This window comes from Phyllobates terribilis, unplaced genomic scaffold, assembly GCF_046119375.1.
Source record: "Phyllobates terribilis strain yellow unplaced genomic scaffold, ASM4611937v1 Scaffold_5__5_contigs__length_657084704, whole genome shotgun sequence".
Taxonomy (NCBI): domain Eukaryota; kingdom Metazoa; phylum Chordata; class Amphibia; order Anura; family Dendrobatidae; genus Phyllobates; species Phyllobates terribilis.
In genome coordinates this window covers 484,277,896-484,304,352 of record NW_027362765.1, presented here as the reverse complement: position 1 = coordinate 484,304,352, position 26,457 = coordinate 484,277,896, and the positions used below count along the sequence as shown (strand labels likewise).

The window sequence follows — 26,457 nt, the reverse complement described above, 5'->3', positions numbered from 1 at the left end:
TTCTAAATACTTTAAAATATTAGTGAGGGGTAAAAAAGTGTATAAGACATACCTACACCCATTTGAGGAGTCATTTCAGGTAGAATCTTGGCATATTTTTCTGATTGTATCTTCCCTTTATGACTCCAATAGTTACTGTAAGCAATAAAGAGAAAGAATAAGATAATCTATGGCTTTCACCAAGTAATGTGCAAAAATGATTTCAGACTTCTCGCTCAGTGTCGTAACTTAGAGCTCCTGGACCCAAATGTAAAATCTCCAACAGGGCCCCAAACTATCACATGTCTTTAATAGTATTGGTCTTCTCATATGGGGTAAAGGGAAATTTTGCATTGGAGAAGGTGCAATGGATGTATATATTGGAAAGAGTGAAGTCTATAGATAGATCAATTTTGGAAAGAGTTATGATTCTTCACATCCAGTAGACCAAGAGATCTGGTGAAAAAGGGACTATAAATAGATCCATTGAAATAAGAGTTATCCCTATGATCCATCACACCCAAGACATCAAGGTTTGTGGTGGAGTAGGTTAAAATAGATACGTAGATCTATGGGAAGAAAAATGAATCTTATGATTCTTCAAGCCTAGGTCTCCAAAGGATTTGGTGGCCAAGGTGTAATAAATGGATCTATTGCTAAAAAATTGATCCTTATGATTCTTCGCACCAAAGACACCAAGTCATTCTGTGGAAAAAGGACAATAGATGGATCCTTTGGAAAAACAGTGAACCCTATGATTATTTACAGCAAGAACCCCAATTCATGTTGTGGGAAAGGAACAATAAATGGATCCATTGCAAAAAGTGTTAAAATGATGGTCCTTCACAACTAGGACATGAAGGGATGGGGCCGATTAGGTAAAATAAATGGATCTCCTAGAACAGACCTGGGAAAAGTGCGACCTGTGGGTCACATCTGGCCCTTTGTCTGTTCCAGTCCATGGACTGAGACAGTTGAAGGGCTGAAAACAATGGCCCATGTCCAGCACAATGCAGCCTCCCGTGTTTGTTTCACCACTATCTGCATCCTCAGGATGTAAGTAGCGTTGAATATAATGGTGGAGGAGGGAGCCACTGGTACATTCTTCCACCAACAAGTGTGTGCCACTCAGTCAGTAGACACTATGACGTCACAACATCACATCTGCTGTGTGGAGCGTCAGTATACGCAACAAAAAATGGAGCTGAGTGCAGGGGGAACGTGAGTGAGGTGAGTAAGTGATTTTTTTCATTATATGTGTGTGGGATGTGTGCCTGTATATGCGGCGGCTATGTGAGAACTCATAATGAATATAGGGAGGCTATGTGTGGACTCATATTGTATATAGGTAGGCTGTGTGTGGGCTCATAATATATAGAAATGTGCTATGTCGGGGCTTAAACTGTATATAAGGGACTGTGTAGGGGCTCATACTATGTATATGGAAGCTATGTGAAGGCTCATACTGTAAGTAGGGGGCTCTGTGGGGGCTCAGCTTTATAAAGGGTGGCTGTGTGTGGTCTCATGCTATATACAGGGGGCTTTGCATTGACTCATACAGTATATAGGGGATGTCAGCATATTCAATTCTGCTCAATATTAAGTGGTAGAATTATATCATAGTAATATTAAGTAATATGTTAATGTTAATATTGAGCAGAATTAATTTCAGCCTATTGGTTTGGTCCTCCACAGCTTGTGGCCTCTCAGGAAAATGAATTGCCCGCCCCTGCACTAGAGAGGTGAGCCTTACAATTCATCAAACTTTTAGGTCACCAAAGGATGTGGTAGGTAAAGTGCAATAAATGGATCCTGATAGTTGTAGTGTAATGCAGTCAAGATACTAATGATGCTGCTGTGAGAATCTTCTTTATCTTTATGCTACTTTAATGCTGAAACAATGTGAACTCCACAGATGAGAAACTGTAGAAAGCAAATGATATAACATTTTAATTTCTGCTTTCATTTCTGTTCTGCAGTTGGCACTTGTTAAGCCCTGGGTACCATCCATCCCTTTATGGATGAATGTGAAACTTGTTAATGAACATGTGATTGTATTGGTACTTACATAAACATAAAATGTCAGAGCCAAGGAAGCACAGGCTCGCTGCCTGTGGATGAAACCTATAACATTGTTGCTGGTTCTGGCAGATGTTCTTGTATAAATCTGTCCATAGGGTGCGTAAGAAAGATTCCGCTTTCCCATAATACTAGCCTGAGGTATGTGAGCAATATGCTGATCTGACCAGATATAAACTGGCTTCTTTCTGCTTTCTTCAGTTACTTAAAAAGTTTTTTTACATCAAAAGTGTTTGCCAAAAGTTGCCTGAAAGTCTATTTATAAAGTATACTGTGAATACAATTAAAAATCTCCAATCAAATAATAAGTTAAGATTTGTTATGTAATGTATTTTTCCTCACTTTATCACTTTTTGCATCATACAGATATAGCAATCCATAAAGGGAATCTGTCATCAGGTTTCTGCCGCCCCAATCTGAGAGCTGCATAATGTAGAGAAGGAGACCCTGATTCCAGCAATGTGTCACTTACTGGGCTGCTTGCTCTTGTTTCAATAAAATCACAGTTTTATCAGCAGGAGATTATCGCTAGACAACTAGTAATCCTGTTTGCAGGTAGTCCTCCATATTCAAGAGGACTACCTGAGCTGTATAACCCCGCCCCCAAAACTGATTGGCAGCTTTCTGCCTATGTACAGTGTACTCAGAAAGCTACCAATCAGTGGTGTGGACGGAGTTATACAGAGCTCAGCATTCAGAGAACTGGCAGATCTGTAGCAGATAAAACTATAATTTTATCAAAACTGTAGCACCCAATAAAGTAAGTGACACATCGCTGGAATCAGGGTCTCTGTCTCTACATTATGCTGCTCTCAAATGGTATAGAAAACACCTGTTGAAAGATTCCTTTTAAACGGAACCTTACAGTTGATTCATTCTCAACCTACAGGCAAAAAAATCAAATTCAGTGTCAGCCGATGATGATGCATCCAGGATGATTAGTCTGAGGCCAGTCCGCCGAGACTTCTCCCCACCTTGCTTCCCTTTACTGACAGGTCTCTCCCAATGTGTATATAAGGAGGGACTTCTTTTTCTAGAGAAATATGGACATTCACACACTTTGTATTAGAACGGCCAATATAGGCAAATAGCATAGAGCTGTATGACAACTATATTAATAGCATAGCCCTCCAATGGTTACTTTATTGACTGTTGCATCAGTATGATTTCTCCTTCATATGCAGGCATAGCTTTCGGGGGAATCAGTATTAGCAGTTGCATCTCGGTGTCATTTCTACTAGGGATGAACTGACCCGTGGAAGTTCGGGTTCTGGTAGCCGACCCGAACTTTAGTCCAAACTTTAACCAGAACCCGAACCCCATTGGAAACAATGGAGACCTGACTTTGTATCTGGAAAAAAATTCTCTCTCTCAGCAACGGACTTGCCCCGAAACTCTGAACTCTGCGATGGACTCCCGGGAGAAGTCCGTGTTCGGTGTTTAGCGCCGGACACTAACTTTCCGGTACGAACCCTGAACTTTTAAGTTCAGGTTCGCTCATCTCTAATTTCAACAAAAGAAGACTCCTTTATTATAAATGTCACATGATGCTGCAGTTTGGGGTCATTTTACAAATTTTTCATTGGGGGCTAAATTTTTTTCATTGTGACTCTTACAGAGGAAGAGCCTTTCATTGGTCGCTTAAAGGTACTGAGAGTAGTGTATAATTATTATTATTATTTTTATTTTTATTACTACACTGTATAATTTTTTACTTTTAGTTTTCTCTATTGTATTTTGACTCTTTGACTAAGGGTTGACTAAAGCCAAAAGATTTTCCGACTCATAGTCTTCTCACATGCCGATGACTTTTTGTTTTGGAATTATAACATTTTTCAAAAAGTTTTACTCCTAGAAATAATTCCAGATGATGTCTGGAAATCTGCAAATATTGTAAATTCATTATTTTACTCATAATCCATGCATATAGTAGTTTACAATCAAATAAATGTATTTGACTTTTACTATGTATGGTCACTCCTACCCTTAAAGGGATAAATGTATCTGACTCTTACTATATATGGTCACTCCTACCCTTAAAAGGGTTGTCCCGTCTTAAACTACAAGTCTGCATTTACTCTATGTGACTGCAGACTTGTGAATCTTCACATCGCTCTCACTGTTTGCTGTGAGAATTCTCTGATGTTGGTGCCGAGAATGGTAGTCTTGTGACCACAAGTTGGCAATATGCGTACTCCCAGCCACATTCCGACTAGAGGGGCACGTCCTCACTTAGTGCAAGTGTATTGAGTGAGGCGGGATACAGTCTAGTCAGAATGTGGCCTGGAGTCTGCATATCGTATAATTGTCACGCATGACCACCATTCCCGGCAAATCTTCACAATGGGCAGTGACTACATAGAGTGTCTGCAGACTTGTAGTTTAAGACCAGACAACCCCTGTAAGTTGTAGATTATGGGAACTATAAATATAATAATGTGTGTTTTTTTTATTTTTATTCTGATGTCTTATAGAGAATAAATACAGATGTGTACTCAGATTTCATACTATTTTTGTAAATATTTTAGATCTATCATTAATTCTAGTCGAGAATTTAATCTACACAGGAAACTGCAGAATTTTTATCCGTGGGAAAGTTTTTTTTTTCTCTAGTTCCTAAAATAGCTTTTTGATTCTTGTCAGAAGATATACGTATAATTGATGCTGTAATTCTGAAAAGCAAACAAGGATTCTTATGAATGCAAAGAATAGAATAGTGCATGACTGACTTACCAGCGATTAATCTAGAGCCAACTTTTCCATTTTGCTGGCAAGTAAAATCCTAGCGATAGCCATCTCATGAGCTCATGATACTATTGGCTTTGGGCCAGGCAGACAATGATTTTTTTTCTTAGCGCACAGAGCCTCCGTTCTTTTCAATATTCCTAGTTTACACTTTTTTGTTAAATCGCTTTTCATCCACGGATCTTGATAAAAGAGATAGAAATCGATAAGAAATTTTAATGTTTCCAGGTAAAACGTTTCTTGTCGTTGAAAATCATTAGAAGAAATAGATTCTTCATTATATTTATTTTTTACTGTGTTGTTGAACTAGAGGGTTCAGGATTCCTTGCCAGTCAGACATTGCAGAGAATTTTAAGTGCTTGTCTATGTGTGTTTGAAATTATAGTGGATTGTTCCTGTAAGCGGAAACCCAAAGGAAATGCAGCGGGCGCTATAGAGTATAACATCCATATTGAATCTATGTAAATTTAGTATATCTGGAGCAGCGATGGATTTAAAGGGGTTGTCCACTACTTGGACAACCCCTTCTTGAACAAAATGTTTCGCTCCGATAAAATAAAAGAGCCTATACTCACCTCCCATGCTGGTGCCATTCCAGGGTGTCAGCAATTGTGGTCCTGGAGCTACCGTTCAGCTGTTGTGACATGTGATACCGGCGCCGAATCAGTGCTGGCATCACTGTCTCCGCCTTCGGACAAATCGAACATGAAGAGGAAGTCCAGGCTGCGGTTGATATCGGACTTCCTTTTCATGCTCAATTTGACAGAAGGCGGGGCCAGTGACGCCAGCCCTAATTGGGCGCCAGCGTCATGTGTCACAACAGCAGTATCGGAACCCCGGGGAGAGCGAGTGCAACACCGCGAGAACGGCGCTGGAACAGGAGGTGAGAATAGGTTTTATTATTTTATGGGGGCCAAGCGAGGGATATGAACAGGGGTTGTCCAAGCAGTGGACAACTTCTTTAAGTAGACTTAAAAATATCAATGCATTGAAGAAATCTTTCCTTTTACCCAGGTAATGTCATTTTTTGGCCAATAAAGTAATGAATTTTGCATAAATGCTGTGAATTTTCCTCTCTCTTTGTTGCTGATAGTCCCAAGTAAGGTAGAGTTTTCTGCAGTTTGCACTGTCCTGACTAGTGGTGCTTGGGCTTTCTTTACTTCTGCTATATATTGAAATTCATCTTCCTTAAAAAGAGGTTTCACTAACATTAAAAATGGATGTATTCTACCTCTAATTGTCTGAGAAAGCCCTAGCTGGAAAACTATCACCTTTGTGACACTGCCCCTGTTAAGGGTGATAAAAACTCCTGTATAGGCTACCATCAAAACAATTCTAGCATGCTTACTTTTATAATTCTGTGAGAGATTGGGAATTTTTATTTGCATAACCTCACCGTGTTCCTACTCCCTTAGTGTGTGTCTAGATGCTAGGATTCAGCACCATGCCAATGAACAAGGTTCGGAGTTTGCTTAATGGAACCTTCTGTAAACGTTTTTAGGGGACTGAAATGTTTTTTTTTTTTTTTTTCACTGGTACCTCAAAGACATTCCAGTACAGTGGATGTATATAAATTATAAACATGTAGTTAAAGGGTTATTCATTTATTACTGATACAGAAATATCTGTGTAGATATTGTGACGCTCGCAGCCCTACCCTGGGAGATGGGGGACTCGGAGCCGGGTCCTATGTTGTTGATGGGGTGCAGCCGTGGCCCGGACCCGCTCCGTGCCCAGGGCCGTCACATTAAAAAGGGTGGTACGGGCTTATCCGGGTTGAGTGGCTGATCTCGACTACGCCACCTGTGGTACCTGGTGAAGGCCACCAGCGCTGCTGCAGTCCTCTGAGGCGGGATGTTGTGGCAGCCTCTGGGCCTACCGGGCTTCCCTGACCAGGACGTAGAGTAGCAAGGTCAGGTGTCGGGGGCCGGTACCCCTCTTGCAGCTGGAATCCCTCTGACTAGATCAGATTAGCGAGGACAGGTGGCGTATACCGCTCCGTCTGCATCTGGGATCCATTTGGGGTGGAGCTACACTCCTAAGCTCCGGGCCTTCTTGGTCATGGTCACTGACCGGGCTGAGACATACATTATCTGCAACCTGCCCCTCGACCCAAGGCCAGGGTACGAGGGCCGTGTCTCCATCCGCTGCAGGTCCACACAGGATCCACGTTCAGGGAGGGAGATCACAATCAAAGAACCCAGAACCAAGAGGGCTGTGTATTAAATATGAAATATTAAGTGTCACTAAAATGTGAGTCCTCCACCCTCACCCACTAATTGGTTCCCCCTATGGCTTGGTTCCCCAGTCTCCCAATTTCCAGTAGGGGCAGCACCTAGTGCCGACAAGCCCCCTCTGGTGGGAGAAGTGTGGTGTTGGATGTGGAGGTGGGGTCCTGACCATCGCACCGTTCTTACCTCAAAGGAGGAACACTACACCCCATTAAAGAGGTGCAGCATCCCTGTGGCAGTCAAACCCTCAGGGGCGCCACAATATCACAGGGGTTGTGACTTCAGGAAGAGTAATGGCCCGAACTGCACCCCACTTAATAAGGGGACTAAAAGGGAGGGCCGCATGACTTAGTATGTCTGCTAGGCCTCAATAGTTGTCAGGTAGGGGTTAAGGTGCAGAAGTTTGGGTTTGAAGGGGAGTTTTATGGGAGGAGTATAAGGGCAAATGGTTGGAAAGGGCTTACCTGATAGGCTGATGGGAGGTTCTATTAGGAGCCAGATAAAAGGGTGGTGCTGCAGTGGGATGTCCATTTTCTGTTGTGAACTATTATCCAGAACGTTCCACTCGCCCTATCATTCTTAATTTTCTTATAAGTTTATTTTGTTTTTAATTGTCACAGCATTTGGCGTAAAATGCGGGGGGTTTTGAAGGTAGTGGTTGCTCTGAAGGATTGAGGGGAGTCCAGTGCCGGGATTGACTCCCTTGATGTTTTGAAGGTTATTACAAAAGTTGAAGTGGGTCCCTACTGGGCTAGGTCCCAGCAGGACAACTTGGTTTGGGCAGCGTACAGCTGGGCGCCCCCGAGCCGGTGCGGTGCGGCTGGGGGTGGTGTGGAGTAGCTGTTGTTGCAGCACATTTGAATGATGTTGAACCTTCAATTCCCCCCTCCTTTTGCTGGTTACTTTAAGATTGTTGTTATTGTTGTTAATTGACTAAACGAGGCCTTTGCATTCCAACATCACGCATTGTGATGTGTCTTTATTTATTAGATAAGGGGATGGGTTATGAAATGGTCAAAATGGGTCTATAGTCACACATTTTGAAGTCAAGCTGAGTATGCTTTTATTCAGGGTCTTGCCCTCCTGTGGCCGGAGCATAGACACAGATATTCCCTTCTCTGTATAAACCTAAAGATTTTTTCATTTCTCCATATACCCCTTAACCCTCTTCAGATAGATAGATAGATAGATAGATAGACAGAAAAACAGACAGATACTAGAAATTATCAAATCTGCAAAGATTCAAATTGAATATTCCTTATTAAGTTTTGAAATCTCTCTAGATCCCAGAGCATAATAAACGTAGAATGTAAAAAAAAATATATAGAATTAATACTCACCTCACCACTTGCTTTTCCTGCTACCCTTGCAGGCTGTAATGCACACGCCCGGGCTGAGCGGCGTGTGCGTGTATATGTAGTGATTCCACTGGACCGTGCCGGAGAGTGAATGCCTGGAGGGGCGTAACTAAGTATTCACCCGATCCGACCAGTGTCGCACGACGGCATACGACGCCAGTGCACCAAGGAGGAACTGAGCAGAGGGACCAGGTGCTACTCCAGGACAGACCCCGGACACGGCTGTTGACCCAAACCGGGGAATACAGGAACAGACAGGTTAGGCTGGCACGACTGGTATGCAGGCAGGCGGGTACAGGCAAGCACGGCTAGAGTGCAGACAGGGAGGCACTAGCAGGTTGGAACACAGGCGGGATAGGACCCAGTACAGACTGGGACTGAGGAACAGAACCACAGATGTGGCGGACAAACACAGCAGAGTGAGGCCGCCCAGAGTGGTGAGCGAGAGCAGGGCAAGACGACACCGCCTAGAGCGGTGAGCGAGAGTAGAGCAGGACGAGGCCGCCTGGAGCGGTGAGCAAGAGTAGAGCAGGACGAGGCCGCCTGGAGCGGTGAGCAAGAGTAGAGCAGGACGAGGCCGCCTGGAGCGGTGAGCAAGAGTAGAGCAGGACGAGGCCGCCTGGAGCGGTGAGCAAGAGTAGAGCAGGACAAGGCTGCCTGGAGCGGTGAGCAAGAGTAGAGCAGGACGAGGCCGTCTGGAGCGGTGAGCAAGAGTAGAGCAGGATGAGGCCGTCTGGAGCGGTGGGCAAGAGTAGAGCAGGACGAGGCCGCCTGGAGCGGTGAGCAAGAGTCAGAGCAGAGCGAGACAGCCGGAGCAGCGAGCAAAGGGTCAGAGCAGAGCGAGACTGCCGGAGCAGCGAGCAAAGGGTCAGAGCAGAGCGAGACTGCCGGAGCAGCGAGCAAAGGGTCAGAGCAGAGCGAGACTGCCGGAGGAGCGAGCAAAGGGTCAGAGCAGAGCGAGACTGCTGGAGCAGCGAGCAAAGGGTCAGTGCAAAGCGAGACTGCCGGAGCAGCGAGCAAAGGGTCAGAGCAGAGCGAGACTGCCGGAGCAGCGAGCAAAGGGTCAGAGCAGAGCGAGACTGCCGGAGCAGCGAGCAAAGGGACAGAGCAGAGCGAGACTGCCGGAGCAGCGAGCAAAGGGTCAGAACGGGGCGAGAACCGCAGGAGCGGAGAGCGAGGCAGGGCCGAGGGGACAGGGCTCTGCTCACACGGAACAGACCGGAAGGGAAAGGCAGAACCAGATACCCACAGGGTACTTGCAGTGAAGTAGCAAGTGGATCACAAACTCACAAACGGAAGTACAGTGACAACGAACAGGAGTTAGGTACGAGTTCAGACTCTGCAGAAAAAGGAAAGGTACGGACATAGAGAAAAACAGGAAACAGGCTAGAAGAGTATTCAGACAAGAACAGACACAGTAGCAAGATACAGGAGCGGGTCTAGGTATGCAGCCCTTAGAAGGCGGAAGGAACAGGCTAGGAGCGTGTTCAGACAGGACAGACAAGATACAGGAGCGGATCTAGGTATGCGGCCCCTAGAAGGCGGAACGAACAGGCAAGGAGCGAGTTCAGACAGGCCTGGAAATACAGCCTCCAGGAAAGGCAGGGAAGCAAACACAGAAAGGGACCTGGCACATTCAGAGTGAAAGAGCACACTGAATGAAACACAATGCTCAGGCTGGGTTTCTTGGGAGGAGCTGGGTTAAATACCAGGTGACAGACAGCAGTAGGCTGAGGACGCATCAGGGGTGTGTCTGCAGCAGGTACAAGAAACAGGAAGTGATCGGGCGCCGCCCTTAAGCAGCAGAGACAGAGGCAAGCAAACAGCATGGAGGGAAGCCAGGCTAGCAGACTGGACTGGAGATCAAGTGCGCACTCTTGCACAGTGGGAGATGGACCACTGTGCAAGGACGCCGCCAGGTATGTTACACAGCCCACTGTTTGGTGCTCTGCGCCTCTTCTTTTCCTCTTCCCTTCCACCTCTTTGGCTGCTTCATCATAGTCGTTCCGTTAACAACTAGGCCTCTGATGTCAATGCGTTGGCTAGGCCTTAAGTAACACACACCGTAACATCATGATGTCATGTGTGCTGCCATGGCATGGTACACTGTGACATCAATGGCTTAGTTAGCAATGGAGGCTATGGCCTTGAGTAAAGCGGCCGAAGAGGATGTGTACGGCAGATTTAAGAAAAAGAAGAGGTGTGAAGGACTACCGAGGTGGCAGAACAGGTGAGTGCTGAGGTGAGATGGTGAGAATTTTTTTTTTTACAATTGCCTAGCACTAGTGATGAGCGAGTACCGTAATCGCTATACTCGTAACGAGCACTTTGTAATAATCGCGTATTTGTTCCGAATAGCGAGTACAATGTAAGTCAATGGGAAATGCGAGTAATTTTCTGCTGGACCCTACAAAGGAGTCTGGGGGTCTGAGGAAAAGACTGAAATGGATGGGAAAGTGATTAAGCAGAATGGGAAGAGCCTGGAGAATGTGCCTGCATGCATTTCTGACTCACATATGGTTTCTGGGAATAAGTTTGTCGCAGTATTACACCACTTTTACAGACACACAAGAACAACTACCAAACCTAACCTAAATTGTATTTAACATGCCAAAAAGGTTAAGAGACAGTTTTTCCTGCATAATCACTTGTATATAAGGCTAAATAAACCAGAGAAACCAAAAAATATCCCTTTTAGCGTTTCTTCACACATACTGTTGTGGCTTTTTTTCACCTTTTACAATTGGGAGGGCCCTGACTTATACATTTTGTTGGTCCCTCTGTCATGTATAATTTTTAGTTCGCTATTCCCCAGCACTTTACAAGCACAGCTAGAACGTACCACTAGGTATGTTGATCTTTGACCTGAGAGGCCTCAGGTGGCTCTGTAACATGCGTTTTGGAGGGACAGCTGTTACTTAGACATTTGGGCGGTCCCTCCAACATTGACACTCAGATAGTGGAATACATATTCCATAGCCATTTATAATGTACCCATTGTAGCGTTGGGCTTGACCCTCCTCCTCCTCCTCCACCACCATGTAATACTGCGGCCCTAAATTCATATGTCCAGAGGCCCTGCAGTAGGCAGGAAAGCTGAGTTTTGTGAGAGCCCTCATGTGGCCCTGTAATATACATTTTGAAGTGCCCTCCTCTAGAGATTTTGGAGGTCCCTCTTGTGTACAATACATTCGAGAGTGCCCTCACATTCATATTGTAGGGCCTTCACTATATTATTTAACTAATTTAAGGGCAGAGACTACAGAGAAAAAGGCCAAGAGACATGGAGAACTAGAAGGTAGCAGTGAGTGCGGCCTATTATCCTCAGGTATGGCTGAACTCTGTGAACTGGAAAAATAAAGTTGCACTAGTCAACTGGATGACGAGCTCAAATATATCACTTGTGCAAGTCAATGGACAAAGGATATATGGTACCCCCCTCCAGGATGGTTTGGAGAAGCTTCTCCAAACGGCTTAGAGATTTTGATTGTCAATATTCCCCAGATTATATAGGAAGAGAAGACTTCTTGATACTGTACTACTTGGTCCAGTGCAGAATTTGCATCGTATTTCCAAAAATTACTCCTGGGGCAGTGTCATAGGTGTAGGAAAATACCATGGAAAGGGCCTCCCTTGACAAACATTATCTACATTGGAGTACTGTAGTAGTTGTGGCCCTCCATTCAAGTTTTCAGAGGGCTATCAGTCGGTCATCAGCAGTCAGTGTATATTTCTATTGAATATGTATCCCTTATCTCAGTCACAATGTGGCACAAGCCAGGCATGTTTTTTTGCCAAATAGGGTGACTGACAGTACCTTTCTATTGAATATGTATCCCCTATCTCAGTCACAATGTGGCACAACCTGTGACAAGGGCCTCCAATGACAAATATTAGTTTGGTAGGACTGACTAGCCCAGGGGATGGGGATGACTCGGTACCCAGGCCTTTAGCCTGGCCTTAGGGATGTCGCGGTGGTCAGCTCCTGGGCCCGTACCCTGGGGTCACTCTTTAAAAGGGTTGATAATAGTTAATTTTTATAAGAGTTCGTGACGCCACCTGTGGCTTCTGGTGAGAATCACCAGCGCTGCGCAATCCACTAAGGCCGATGGTAAGGCTGCTCGATGGTATAGCTCCCCACAGGTGGAGCTAGGCCTCAGGGCAGCGTATGAAGGGGGGTGCAGGACAGGCGAGACCCAGCCGGGTCAGAGCAAGAACAGGGACAGACACGATAGTCACTTCAGTAGCTTTTACTGATGGAAATTCAGGCACATCCCGGAGCACTGTAGGGTAAAGGGTGCATGTCAGGATCCTCCCCAATGAGCGGGTGTAGGGCCTCCTGTCTCTTGCCTCTGCGTAGTAAGTTTCTGACCTGCCTGGAGCTAGACCTAACTTTGTCTCTGTCCTGCGCTGGCTGACCTTGTGGTTGGGCCTTCTCTTGGAGTGCACGCTCCCGGCTTACGGGGCCTATGTGTCTCCTGGCTCTGTTACGTATCAGCACTTTAGCGATCCTGGGGCTTGTAGTTCTCCAGGGATTCCGGTTATGTCTTACTGGGTCATAGAGATCCCGGTAAGCTCCGGACCCGGTGTCCGGTAGATGCTTCGGGGTGAGGTAGTTAAGCTCCTCTGCCCCCTATGTACTAACTCTCCACTCGCCTTCGGCCTACTCGGGCCCTCACTAGGCTATACACACTAACGGCAGCTTGCCGTGCTTCACCGATCTTATGGCGCCGGCACACCTAAAGCTCACTACTCTGAGCTACACTGAGTCTGGATTGTGCTCCACTGCAGACTGACCTCTCTCAGGCTTCTTCACTACAGGAACTCTCTCCACAGATTTGGCTCTCAGTCGACTCCAGACTGTACTGGTCTCAACCGCTAAACCAGACTGAACTGCCTGACTCCACCTTCCCTACTTATCTTTCCCTAACCGGCTCCCTCTGGTGGTCTGAGGTGGAAGGTGGAGCTGTGTGAATGTTTATGGGGGCCTCTTGTGGAGGAATCCATTAATGCACTCTTCCGGGATCTGTGATACCAAGCGCAGCTGGGCGTCACAGGACCACTGTACATTCCAGATCTGTCCACTGCACAATGTGCATAGGGTTTGTAAAAATTAGTCCTATGGGCTGAGTCATGGTTGACACAGGAAGCCGCCATACCAAGGGCCTCCAATCACAAATAGTAGTTAGGCTGGAGTAGGAATACTGTCCTGGTTTGTTCACTGCACAATCTGCATAGGGTTTGTAAAAATTAGCCCTATGGGCTGAGTCATGGTTGACTGAAGGAAGGAAACAGGTTCTTAAGGGAAGGGGGTGACGTTAACAGCAGTAGCATGAATCTGCATTTTTGGTGAATTTAGGTTGGCTTGCTGTCATCTGGAGGGATTACAAACCGTGAAGATATCCAGTCCTTGTTGAATTTAATCAGAGTAACTCTGTTTGCATTTTCCGTGGAGAGGCGTGTGCGCCTATCAGTGATGATTGCCCCAGCGGAACTGAAAACACGCTCAAACACCACACTAGCAGCCGGGCAGGCCAGCACCTCCAAGGCATATAAGGAGAGGTCGGGCCAAGTGTTCAGCTTAGACACCCAATAATTAAAGGGAACTGAAGCGTCAGAAAGGACGCACGTATGGTCACTTAAGTACCCCTTGACCATGTTCTGCAACTTATCCCTCCTTGGCATTGTTACAGGCACAGATAGCCCTTGCTGTTGTGCTGGTTTATTGAAAATTGCCCAATTTTAGTTGGGCAATTAATGCGCAGTGCACTAAACGCCTTTTTAAGTGGACTATTGTAAACAGAAGGCAGGCTGTCACCCCAAAAGCAGCGGGGAAAATGGCCTGGGGCGTGCTTGTGTAGCACCCCGAGGGCTCGGCTGCTACAGGGGTATTGCACCTCGAACCAGAGGTGTGGTATTCCACTCCCGGGTAAGGATGGAGTGTGGACTAGAACTCAGTTAGCTGCATGCACCACATACATCCCATTTCCGGGGGACAGAACAACGGTACTCCCACCAGATAGATGTGCAGGTACGACAGCGTCTGTCCCTGGCTGGAGTGGGAGGGGGGGAGGAATATCCCAGTGGTGCAGGAGCAGAGAGGGGAGGGACTCTGGGCATAGGAAGGAGCCCATTGGTGGCTAGTCACCTGGGCTCGGGTGTCAGAGGGAGTATAAAAGGTGGGCACCATCTTAGGAGTTCAGTTCAGTCAGACAGAAGAAGAGGAGAAGAGTAGTGACAGGGAGCAGCAGCCCTGTCTGGGTGCTGCTCCTGAAGGGAGCAAGAGAGAGAAAGACAAGAGGAAAGGAACAAGGAACAAGGAAGGAATGGAACCTGGAGAAAGGCCCAGAGACATGAAGGAAGAGGGAACCCGAACACGCTAGGAGTCAGCGGGTGAAGGGTTGGCAGATCAGGGTACCGGATCCCGAACTGGTGGAGGCCACTTATCCTCAGCCAGGAACCGGAGGTCGTGGCCACGTCTTGGCGCGACCACTCACTACACTCACCACGAAGGCACGCCACGTAGGGTCAGGGAAACCGGAGATAGGTTTCGCCACCAGAAGGCCCGAGGAAGCTGGACATGGGTGGGTCCCTAGTGGGGACGGCCAGAGAAAGGAACGGAGAAAGGAGTTCAAGGTCACACTCTGGAACTGCCTGGGGGTTGGTCGAGCCCCGTACCTGGTGGACGCAGCACGGCTCGGGTCGTCATCACCTGCAGGACTGACACTGATAACATCTGTGAGTAAAGCATTGAAAACTGCAATCAGTCTCTGTGTTCCATCGCACTACCAGCACTAAAGGTACCGGGACGCCCTTTCTATCACTCCCTTCACCCGCACCAGCTGCCCTGAGGCCATACCTCTCCCGTTGGGGGTTATACCACCATTGCTGCACACATACCACCGGCCTCAGCGGACTGTTCTGCAGCGGTGGCCTTGCGACCGCAAATCAACGGGTGGCGTAGTCGACACTTAAACAACATCTACAAAGACTGCCACACACTTAGTTTGACCACCCTGGGCACGGACCGGTCCCCGCCACTCGGAGACTACTACCCCCATCGGATCCGGCTCCGGGTATTCCCCCACGCACACGTGCGCCGCACTACAGCACTGGCCCAGGGGGCGCGTCAACTTTGGCGTAGTCGGCAGGATCTCGTGCCCGTAACCACCGGGTACTGCGTGCCTGAAAAAGAGACTTTTTACTTACCTGTGGTGAAGTTTCCCGCTGTCCGGAGTCGCTTCCCGCCATCCGGAGCCGATTCCCGCCATCCGACGCCATCTTCTGCCTTCTTCCCGCCATCCGTGGAGTTTTCCCGCCATTGGGCGCCATCTTGAGGACGCCGCGCGGGAAGAAGAGGGGTGTGGACTCCGAAAGCCCGCGAGAACTGAAGCCCCGCCTCACGTGCGGACGTTGCGTAAGGTCCTGGAAGGAGCCCAGTGACGCCGACGTCACAGGAGCGCGACGGAAGGTCCTCAACCCTGACGATCCACTGCGGAGCCGCGGCCTACGGAAGAGGATCATCGCAAGGTAGGCCACGGTCCACTAGGGGGGAGGAGGATGTCGGATACGGAGGAGAGCTTCACCGCCACAGCCGCCATACCAGATTGCAGAGCTGCTAGCGGTGCTCCAGAAGGAAGAACCGGAGTACGCGCAGGCCGCGCTGGAAGAGCTGAACAGGAGGATGATCTGGGCGCAACGAGACGTGCTCGCCGGGTGGAAGGAGGAGTTGACCCGGCGCACGCTGACCTGCCAACCGGAGGTGCAGCCACCATCCAGCACCGCGTCGATCCCGAGAGGCAGCAGAAGCGGACCGGAGGCCGGGGACGACGCCGCGGGGGAGGCCGCAACCACAAGTAAGGGGAACGCCGTTACTCCGGGCCCTGAGGCCGCGGACCTGCCCCTACCTCCCGCCGCGGGACCCGAAGCTCTGGGTGCCGCACCGCCCACCGTACCTCCACCACCAGTAGTCAGCCCTCCAGCAGCAAGCTCTGCAGCGGAGCCTCGCCCTGAACCGTGCTCCCCAACACCGGGCACGATCAGAAAGTCACCGGCCTGGTTAAAAGGCCGAGTGCCCGCGGGCGCTGCACCCCAGCCGGGGCCCCCAGTCGTGCCATCATTGGGGAAAGACCTGTATGAGCAGCACACCTACCCGGATGGGACACCATTCGTCTGGCCGCCTGTGTACACCAACCCCCGCTCCAGGAAGAGTCATCCCGTAGGAGCAAGGGCCCCAGATGAACCGCTAATCCCAGCTCCGGAGCCCGTGGACCTCTCTTCACCCCCGCTGGAAGACGCTCAATTCGAGGGGGACCCCACTGGAGAAGACCTGATGGGGTTCACTCAGGAGACCCGGGCGGGCGCCACCCGGCGCTATAAGACCTGCCGCCAACAACTGGCAACGTTTGAGCGGGAGTGGAGAGAGAGGAAAGTGAAGGAGGAGTGGCTCCACATTAAAAACGTGGAGCAGAAGACAAGGACCCGCCAGGACCCCCCCCGTACAGCTCACGGTCCCCGAGTCACCGGGACTGTTGTTAAGTTTCACATGGCATGTGGCTGGGGCATCATCCAAGACCCGAAGACCATAAGCCAGGTGTTTGTAAACAGGAGCGACGTAGAGTCCCACCTACCGGAGGGGCACAGTGGACGGGACCTGGTGCCTGGAGATACCGTCACCTATACCAGGCATAAGGGAGTGAAGGGGTGGTACGCCCTTCATGTCCACCGGGTCAAGGAAGAAGAGGAGCAATCGTACCAGGAGGAGGAGGAGAAAGAGGGCCCGGACGGGTCTGAACCTGAGGAAGAGAAAGGAGCGTGTGGAGCACACCGTTAATCGTAAACGGTAAAAGAGGAGATGTAAATAGTTACCCGACCGGGTATAAGGACTGTTGTGGGACTGTTTCCACTAAGAGTGTGGTCCCCGTTGGGACAGAAAGAGAACTGTTGCCTATTTTTGCCCTAATCCCTAACCTGACCAAGGACTGAGAGCGGTCATCCCTTCCCTCTACCTGGCCGAAGACTGAGAGCGGCCAGATCCCAAGATCCCAAGATCCCGAGAATTCAAGAATGTTTTATTTGAGAATGCCTTAATGTGAAATTTGATATGATGCCAAAGTTTTACATAGTGTTTTTGTAAAAGAGTTCCGGTGGCATTAGCCAGCTGTTGAGAAAACCTCCCATAAAGGGATGGATGAAAGTTGATGTGTTTTATGTGTACGTACACTTTAAAAATTGTTTTTGCTCTATTTCAGCCCGAGGACGTGCTGTGGTTTACCAGGGGGGAATGTAGCACCCCGAGGGCTCGGCTGCTACAGGGGTATTGCACCTCGAACCAGAGGTGTGGTATTCCACTCCCGGGTAAGGATGGAGTGTGGACTAGAACTCAGTTAGCTGCATGCACCACATACATCCCATTTCCGGGGGACAGAACAACGGTACTCCCACCAGATAGATGTGCAGGTACGACAGCGTCTGTCCCTGGCTGGAGTGGGAGGGGGGGAGTAATATCCCAGTGGTGCAGGAGCAGAGAGGGGAGGGACTCTGGGCATAGGAAGGAGCCCATTGGTGGCTAGTCACCTGGGCTCGGGTGTCAGAGGGAGTATAAAAGGTGGGCACCATCTTAGGAGTTCAGTTCAGTCAGACAGAAGAAGAGGAGAAGAGTAGTGACAGGGAGCAGCAGCCCTGTCTGGGTGCTGCTCCTGAAGGGAGCAAGAGAGAGAAAGACAAGAGGAAAGGAACAAGGAACAAGGAAGGAATGGAACCTGGAGAAAGGCCCAGAGACATGAAGGAAGAGGGAACCCAAACACGCTAGGAGTCAGCGGGTGAAGGGTTGGCAGATCAGGGTACCGGATCCCGAACTGGTGGAGGCCACTTATCCTCAGCCAGGAACCGGAGGTCGTGGCCACGTCTTGGCGCGACCACTCACTACACTCACCACGAAGGCACGCCACATAGGGTCAGGGAAACCGGAGATAGGTTTCGCCACCAGAAGGCTCGAGGAAGCTGGACATGGGTGGGTCCCTAGTGGGGACGGCCAGAGAAAGGAACGGAGAAAGGAGTTCAAGGTCACACTCTGGAACTGCCTGGGGGTTGGTCGAGCCCCGTACCTGGTGGACGCAGTACGGCTCGGGTCGTCATCACCTGCAGGACTGACACTGATAACATCTGTGAGTAAAGCATTGAAAACTGCAATCAGTCTCTGTGTTCCATCGCACTACCAGCACTAAAGGTACCGGGACGCCCTTTCTATCACTCCCTTCACCCGCACCAGCTGCCCTGAGGCCATACCTCTCCCGTTGGGGGTTATACCACCATTGCTGCACACATACCACCGGCCTCAGCGGACTGTTCTGCAGCGGCGGCCTTGCGACCGCAAATCAACGGGTGGCGTAGTCGACACTTAAACAACATCTACAAAGACTGCCACACACTTAGTTTGACCACCCTGGGCACGGACCGGGTCCCCGCCACTCGGAGACTACTACCCCCATCGGATCCGGCTCCGGGTATTCCCCCGCGCACACGTGCGCCGCACTACAGCACTGGCCCAGGGGGCGCGTCACTTGTAGCAGGCAGTAGGAAATGTTTGGACTACTGCTTTGTGTAGGGCACTATACGCCTTTTTAAGTGGACTAATGTGGACAGCAGAAGCCAGGCTCTGACCCCTAAAACAGCGGGGAAAATAGACCAGTGCTTTTAAAAAAAAAAGGCAGCACAAAATGCTACTACTCTGTGTGCTGGAAAAATATCGCTTTGCCTCTGACAAAAGCTGTTTTAAGATGGACACTGGAAGAACACTCTAACCTCTCCCTACCTAATACACAATCTCTCCCTCTCTGTACTCTGACTTTGCTGTTTGTCTTAAGCTCTGAAAATAGCTTTTTTTTTCGGTATTACGGAGCTAGTGAGCGGCTCCGTTAAACTGTCCCTGCTCGAGTATCTCTCCCTCCCTACTCTAGACTGAACTAGTACACACTGCAAGTAGCCCTTAAAAGGCCTTTTGTTTTATGAAGAGGCCTAAACACTCTCCCTAGCAGCTCAGCGATCTCTCCTTATGGTTGTAGAACGCAGGCTCCGGACGCAATGTGCACAAAATGGCGGCGGCAGGGCTTAAATAGACCCTATGACGCTGGGTGGCCAGACAATCACAGTAATGCCACAACCAAGATGTCTGCGGCATTACTGTGATTAGTTAAGAAGCCCAGCATGTTTAGTGTCTGCAAAGGAGGCGCCAAAACTGCAGGGCGGGACATCCGAATATAGCGAGGCGAGTACACAAATACTCGCAATATAACGAGTAACCCGAATACCGTACTATACGTGCGAATAGCAACGAATACACTCGCTCAGCACTACCTAGCACTCTACAGTCCAGCAAAAAAATGCCAGCAGCTGGACCCAATTTTGCCGAATTTGAATGGTGTGAATTTAGGAAAATAGACATTTTTGTAAAATTTGAGAGTTCAGCTCAATTCAAATACATTCTCTCATCTCTAATGTGTATATATATATCTATCTACATCTAACTATAGATATAGATATATATATTGCCGATGGATGGGTGAATTTATCACTACTATTGTGCAGTCTGTCTCCGGGAACAGAATCTCCCACGCTATCTGTTTTGTGACATAATGGTGACAACTGTTATGGCAGAATGTAATGTACAAGCAATTGATGAATTGATTCTTCTTATAAGACATCAGTTAGCGACAAGTGTCATATTAAATGAGTAAGCAATTTAATCCTGTTTAGGCAGCAGTGAAAAAGTATTGAAGCTTTGTGGAAGTCACAGATGTCACAGTACCAGACAATGTGAACTGAGGTCTAAGATGGCAGACATACAAGAAACAGAGGCATGTTCACACTAGCAAAAAAGAAGCAAGACAAAAATATATCTCATACCCTACCATAATTATATATAAATGTAAAGCAAAGTTGCATAATAAATATAGGGTACTTAGTGAACTATTTTTGATCAAAAAAAGTATACAAGCCGTCCCACCAGCGGCAAGGTGACCCTAAATTGGGACGGTACCTATACTGCCTATATTAAAAACCTTACTGTATATCAAAGTTGAAATAATGCATATAAAAGGGTAGACAAATAGGACCGGGTCCCAACTCCAGACCACCTAGGCCCGTGGTAAGCTACATATATACCAATCAGCTCAACAAAGGGCATGCCACACCCTTAAATTGCACAGAATGCAAACAATTCAAAAAACCAGACAATGTGAACTGAGGTCTAAGATGGCAGACATACAAGAAACAGATGCATGTTCATACTAGCAAAAAAGAAGCAAGACAAAAATATATCTCATACCCTACCATAATTATATATAAATGTAAAGCAAAGTTGCATAATAAATATAGGGTACTTAGTGAACTATTTTTGATCAAAAAAAGTATACAAGCCGTCCCACCAGCGGCAAGGTGACCCTAAATTGGGACGGTACCTATACTGCCTATATTAAAAACCTTACTGTATATCAAAGTTGAAATAATGCATATAAAAGGGTAGACAAATAGGACCGGGTCCCAACTCCAGACCACCTAGGCCCGTGGTAAGCTACATATATACCAATCAGCTCAACAAAGGGCATGCCACACCCTTAAATTGCACAGAATGCAAACAAGTCAAAAAACCAGACAATGTGAACTGAGGTCTAAGATGGCAGACATACAAGAAACAGAGGCATGTTCACACTAGCAAAAAAGAAGCAAGACAAAAATATATCTCATACCCTACCATAATTATATATAAATGTAAAGCAAAGTTGCATAATAAATATAGGGTACTTAGTGAACTATTTTTGATCAAAAAAAGTATACAAGCCGTCCCACCAGCGGCAAGGTGACCCTAAATTGGGACGGTACCTATACTGCCTATATTAAAAACCTTACTGCATATCAAAGTTGAAATAATGCATATAAAAGGGTAGACAAATAGGACCGGGTCCCAACTCCAGACCACCTAGGCCCGTGGTAAGCTACATATATACCAATCAGCTCAACAAAGGGCATGCCACACCCTTAAATTGCACAGAATGCAAACAAGTCAAAAAAACAGACAATGTGAACTGAGGTCTAAGATGGCAGACATACAAGAAACAGAGGCATGTTCACACTAGCAAAAAAGAAGCAAGACAAAAATATATCTCATACCCTACCATAATTATATATAAATGTAAAGCAAAGTTGCATAATAAATATAGGGTACTTAGTGAACTATTTTTGATCAAAAAAAGTATACAAGCCGTCCCACCAGCGGCAAGGTGACCCTAAATTGGGACGGTACCTATACTGCCTATATTAAAAACCTTACTGCATATCAAAGTTGAAATAATGCATATAAAAGGGTAGACAAATAGGACCGGGTCCCAACTCCAGACCACCTAGGCCCGTGGTAAGCTACATATATACCAATCAGCTCAACAAAGGGCATGCCACACCCTTAAATTGCACAGAATGCAAACAAGTCAAAAAACCAGACAATGTGAACTGAGGTCTAAGATGGCAGACATACAAGAAACAGAGGCATGTTCACACTAGCAAAAAAGAAGCAAGACAAAAATATATCTCATACCCTACCATAATTATATATAAATGTAAAGCAAAGTTGCATAATAAATATAGGGTACTTAGTGAACTATTTTTGATCAAAAAAAGTATACAAGCCGTCCCACCAGCGGCAAGGTGACCCTAAATTGGGACGGTACCTATACTGCCTATATTAAAAACCTTACTGTATATCAAAGTTGAAATAATGCATATAAAAGGGTAGACAAATAGGACCGGGTCCCAACTCCAGACCACCTAGGCCCGTGGTAAGCTACATATATGTCACAGTAGTAGGCTCCACTCAGATGTACTTTGTAAGATGGAGACATTACTGTGTATAGGATTGTATGCCATTCTTTTGTCATGTTTGAACTATATACTTGTGTTACTGGGCAAAGATCCAGCATTAAAAATTGTGGTCAATATCAAAGGCTCCTTAAACTGCATTTGTTAGGGGTTTTTTTTGTAGAAACTATAGAGTTTAAAGGTTGTAGACATCACAAAAATTCAACCCCCTTTGACATGCAAAGTGAATAACTTTGATAATTTTAACTGGTATAACTTATTACACATCAAGTAAGCAGTCAGTTTTAGAACTGGTTGTGTTGCAAGCATGAAAAAATTGGCAAGCATAAGGATCTAAGTGACTTTGACAAGGGCCAAACTGTGATCGACCCAGGCCAAATAATGTACAGTACACTTCCATCATGTGATAAATGTTCAAGAATGGTGGACAGAGCCATTGGTTGAGATGTACTGCAAAACAAGTCTGATTCATAAAGGCCCTATCTCAAAATGTACGGGACTTTAAGATCTATCTGCTAGATACCACATCTCATTTCTGGAGGGCTGGTGGACCCAATAGGTCAAAACTGCTAACAGTGACAAAAAGAGGAGCTGCACAATATTAGGTATTTGGGTGGAACTCAAAATGGCACTATTAAGTTTTTTTTTTTTTAATGTTTTCAGTCTTTGAAAATAGAGCATTATCATATAATTTAGGAACTCAAAACAAGTGTCAGATTATGGATGTACAGTATGTGTGTATGATACAACACCGGATATAAGGAATTTCACTGCATAGATCACCAAATGTTTTTTTCTGTTTTCATACAAGCTCTTGAGCAGTTGAATTCATTTTAGATTTATACAGTAACATCAGCAGAACATCATACAATGATTGTGAATTCATAGGCTCTGGAAGTTTCCCAATCTTTGCTTTGTTGCTCTTATTGCAAATAGCAGCATTTGTGGGCACTCCATGCCAGAACTTACATCTGCTCTGCAATCTGTCTCGTGCTGGGTAGACAATCATTGTGAAGGAAACTGTTGATGCTTTTGCTTAACTGTTCTATGTAAACACAACACCAAGTGTAGTTCTTGTACGGTCAAACTGGTTAAGGGCGTACAAATCCTTATTGTTACTACTGGTGACCAGTAATGGTACACTTTTAGACTGCTTTCAGCTGAACACACATTTGGCTGACAGCTATTCCGTCTGACCTCTTCGTAATATTCATGCTCGGATTGGTCCCTTTCCAACATGAATAGTGGTCATTTGGCCGATCATGCTTGTGTTTTCAGTGTCAAGTAGGGAAAAAGCCACTTCAACAATATGTCCCATGAGAACACCAGGGTTTGGAATTTAAATTCAACATACTTCGTCCTTCTTTCAACTGACATTATGTGTCGGCAGAGTGACAGGAGGCCCCCTTACACATACGTGTCAAGGGCTCACCTGGTGAGGTGGATTCGCTAAGCCATAGATCTGGGTGATCAACAAGGACTAGAGGCAGTGGTGCAGCAGAGTGGGTCTTGACTGATGATGATATGTGGATGAGCAAGGACTAGGACAGCAGGCTAGGTAGGACAGCAGAAAATATAGCAGAGCAGGTAGCATAGATATAGCAGTGCCAGGTATGCGGATGTACACTGGAACAATGACTATATAGGAAACTGGTATCTTCCGGCAGGATTACAGTTAATCTATTAGGCTCACCTGGTGAGGTGAATTCACAAAGCTGCAGAACAGGGTGGACACACGGACCAAAGTGGTGGTACAGCAGGGGAAGGTAAGTGGAACAGCAGGGACTGGGACAACAGGCTATGTTAGACACATCAGAAACCACTCAACCAGGAGGGTAGTTGCAGAAGAAAATGGTCTCTCTGAAGCAGTATATTGATGTAGAAAGCAAGTCCATAGTAAATAGTGACATAATGTTCACTGAGTTTTAATTGAAAACTACCAGGTGCATAATTACACTTTGGCGAAAAAGAAGTGATAATGAAATACCATGTAAAAAATAATTTTTTATTAGTATTTATCATTAAAAAACAAGTTAAAACAGAAAAGGTGCAGGATCAAATGAGGGACGTGACACATCTTTCGTCCTGCTTCTTTGGAGGACTCTAAAATCTGTTCATAATATCATGATTCTATCAGCACACACTGGGTTAATCAGCAGCAGATTCAAGCAATGGAATTCACATCAGACTTAACGTAGTGAGAACAGCTTCTAAATGTCAGTTCATAGCCCTTATGGCGACGATAGGTTAACCAATTGGTCTTGTGGAGCCGTAGGTGTTGGTTGCAGAATCGCAGACTTCTGAGGAGTTAGTGGAAACAGAAGAAGCTAGTTATTAATAGAGTCCTAACAAAAGGCAGCTGAGCACTTAGATACAGGGGCATGTCAAACTGAGCTTTAAGAGGTCTAGGGGTTAAAAAAATAAAAAATATAATAAACTGTACTTACCTCGCTGATCAACTGCCTCATTACAGCTGCTGCCTGCCCAGTCCTCAGCTGCTTCCCCGTCTCAAATCTCTTCTGGTGTTCATAGCAGGCAACGCTGGAAGAGAAGTGAGATGCGGAAGAGGATGTTGCCTGTCATAAAAATGACAGAGACCGAAGCTGGCAGCAAAGGACCAGGCTGGAATCTGCAACAGAGAGACAAGAGAGTGGCGAGAACAGTATACCCTTTTTTTTAATCCCTTTCGAAGTCCTCTGCAATCCAGCAAAATAACAGCCAGCACAAAGTACAATATATCCCCAAAAATGCCCAAAATTATATTTTTTGTTTAAAGAGGTCTTCCACTACTTTTTCATTGAAGACCTATTAGGTCATTAATGTCTGATTGGTAGGGGTTTGGCACCCCCACCGATCAGCTGTTATCGGTGGCGGTGGCCACCAGTCAGAAGTACTCACTTGCAGAGCTGCTTCGTCTTCTGATCGTGACCACCGCAGGGTGCTACACATCCGCCTCCTATTGATTTGAATAGGAGGTGGATGTGCAGTACCAAGCCTCGGCTACTACCAGAAGACAGCCAGCTCCACAAGTGAGTACTTCCGGCCGGCGGCACCAATAACAGCTGATCGGCGGGAGTGCTGGGTGTTGGACCCAAGGATAGGTCATCAATGAAATGTAGTGGACAACCTCTTTAAATCTAAGGCTCTTTGTATTCACCCCATATTAATTCATTCATCTTTAAAACTTATATATTTAAAGATTTTAATTACTTAATCTTAGTCATAATTTCAAGCTGGTTAAAAATTGAAAAAGGTTTTTTAAAACAAGCACTTTTTTGCTTCTTATTAAAAATCCTCTGTATTTTCCTAAAATGGTTTTTTTTTTTAATTATTTTCTGTTTATTTCCTAACACAGACTTCAGTGGTGGCCAGTCTCCTAGGGAAGGAATGCAGTGCTTACAAGCTGTTTCCAAAACATCTTGTAAGCGTTACTTTAAAGTTTGTTGTTGGTTCACCGGATCAGGCCATGTTAGGTGCCAATGCGTTCCTCCGATGTTGCGGCGGCAAAGTTTCTTCTGCTTGTAACAACGAAGAGCACAAAGTTTGAGCCAGTAGCTGTAGGCATAGAATTGGTGCGCTACAAATTGAGAAAATTAGACAATCCCTTTAAATAAGTTTTTTTTTGTCCCAGAACAAAGTCAATGTTTTATAACTCAGTATTTTCTCTACTTTGGATCACACAATCCTGTAACAATGAGTGTTATTTCCGTCTGCTTCCTCTAAGCATGAATGGGTTTTGGTATCATTTGCATGTTGAGTTATACTCCCTCTGCGACATCACAGATTGAAAAGTCATATGCAAAATTTTAACTTTTTGCCTGGATGTACTATTTATGTACTGCTAAAAAATCATTATAGATTTATCTCTATTTCCTCAAGCCTTCTTCCAACTGTGTTCAAAGTTTTTGTTAGTTTACCCAAATTTATACTAACATAAAAACATTTATCAAACATTTTTATCAAGGGAGTAATTCGTTTCTAAGTCAACATTTTTAGAACTGCACCTGCATTTTTAAGACTATGAATTAATTATTCGACTCTTTCCTAAGAACCTAGTTTGGATTCTTTTACTCGTAAACCAGTAGGGAACAAATATTGGCAGATTCTTTTTAGATCCTGAGCCAGTCTATGTATTTTCATGCTGACTTGCTTTATTCTTGGGGAAATACTGTATTAAAAAATCACTATGAGTATAT

At 46.3% G+C, this 26,457-nt stretch overlaps 1 protein-coding gene and 1 long non-coding RNA gene across 6 annotated transcripts in view; one reads left to right on the top strand and one right to left on the bottom strand.

Annotated features, from left to right (window-relative positions):
• The window catches only part of PRKG1 (protein kinase cGMP-dependent 1), a 1,639,061-nt gene that overhangs the window by 695,600 nt on the left and 917,004 nt on the right, over window positions 1-26,457 (top strand). The gene's annotated exons all lie outside the window — the stretch shown is intronic.
• LOC141271280 (uncharacterized) lies at window positions 55-24,815 on the bottom strand. Its single transcript, XR_012321880.1, has 3 exons — window positions 24,709-24,815; window positions 4,792-4,985; window positions 55-135 (listed from the first exon to the last, which is right to left on the bottom strand). It is a non-coding gene; the product is annotated as an uncharacterized lncRNA (long non-coding RNA).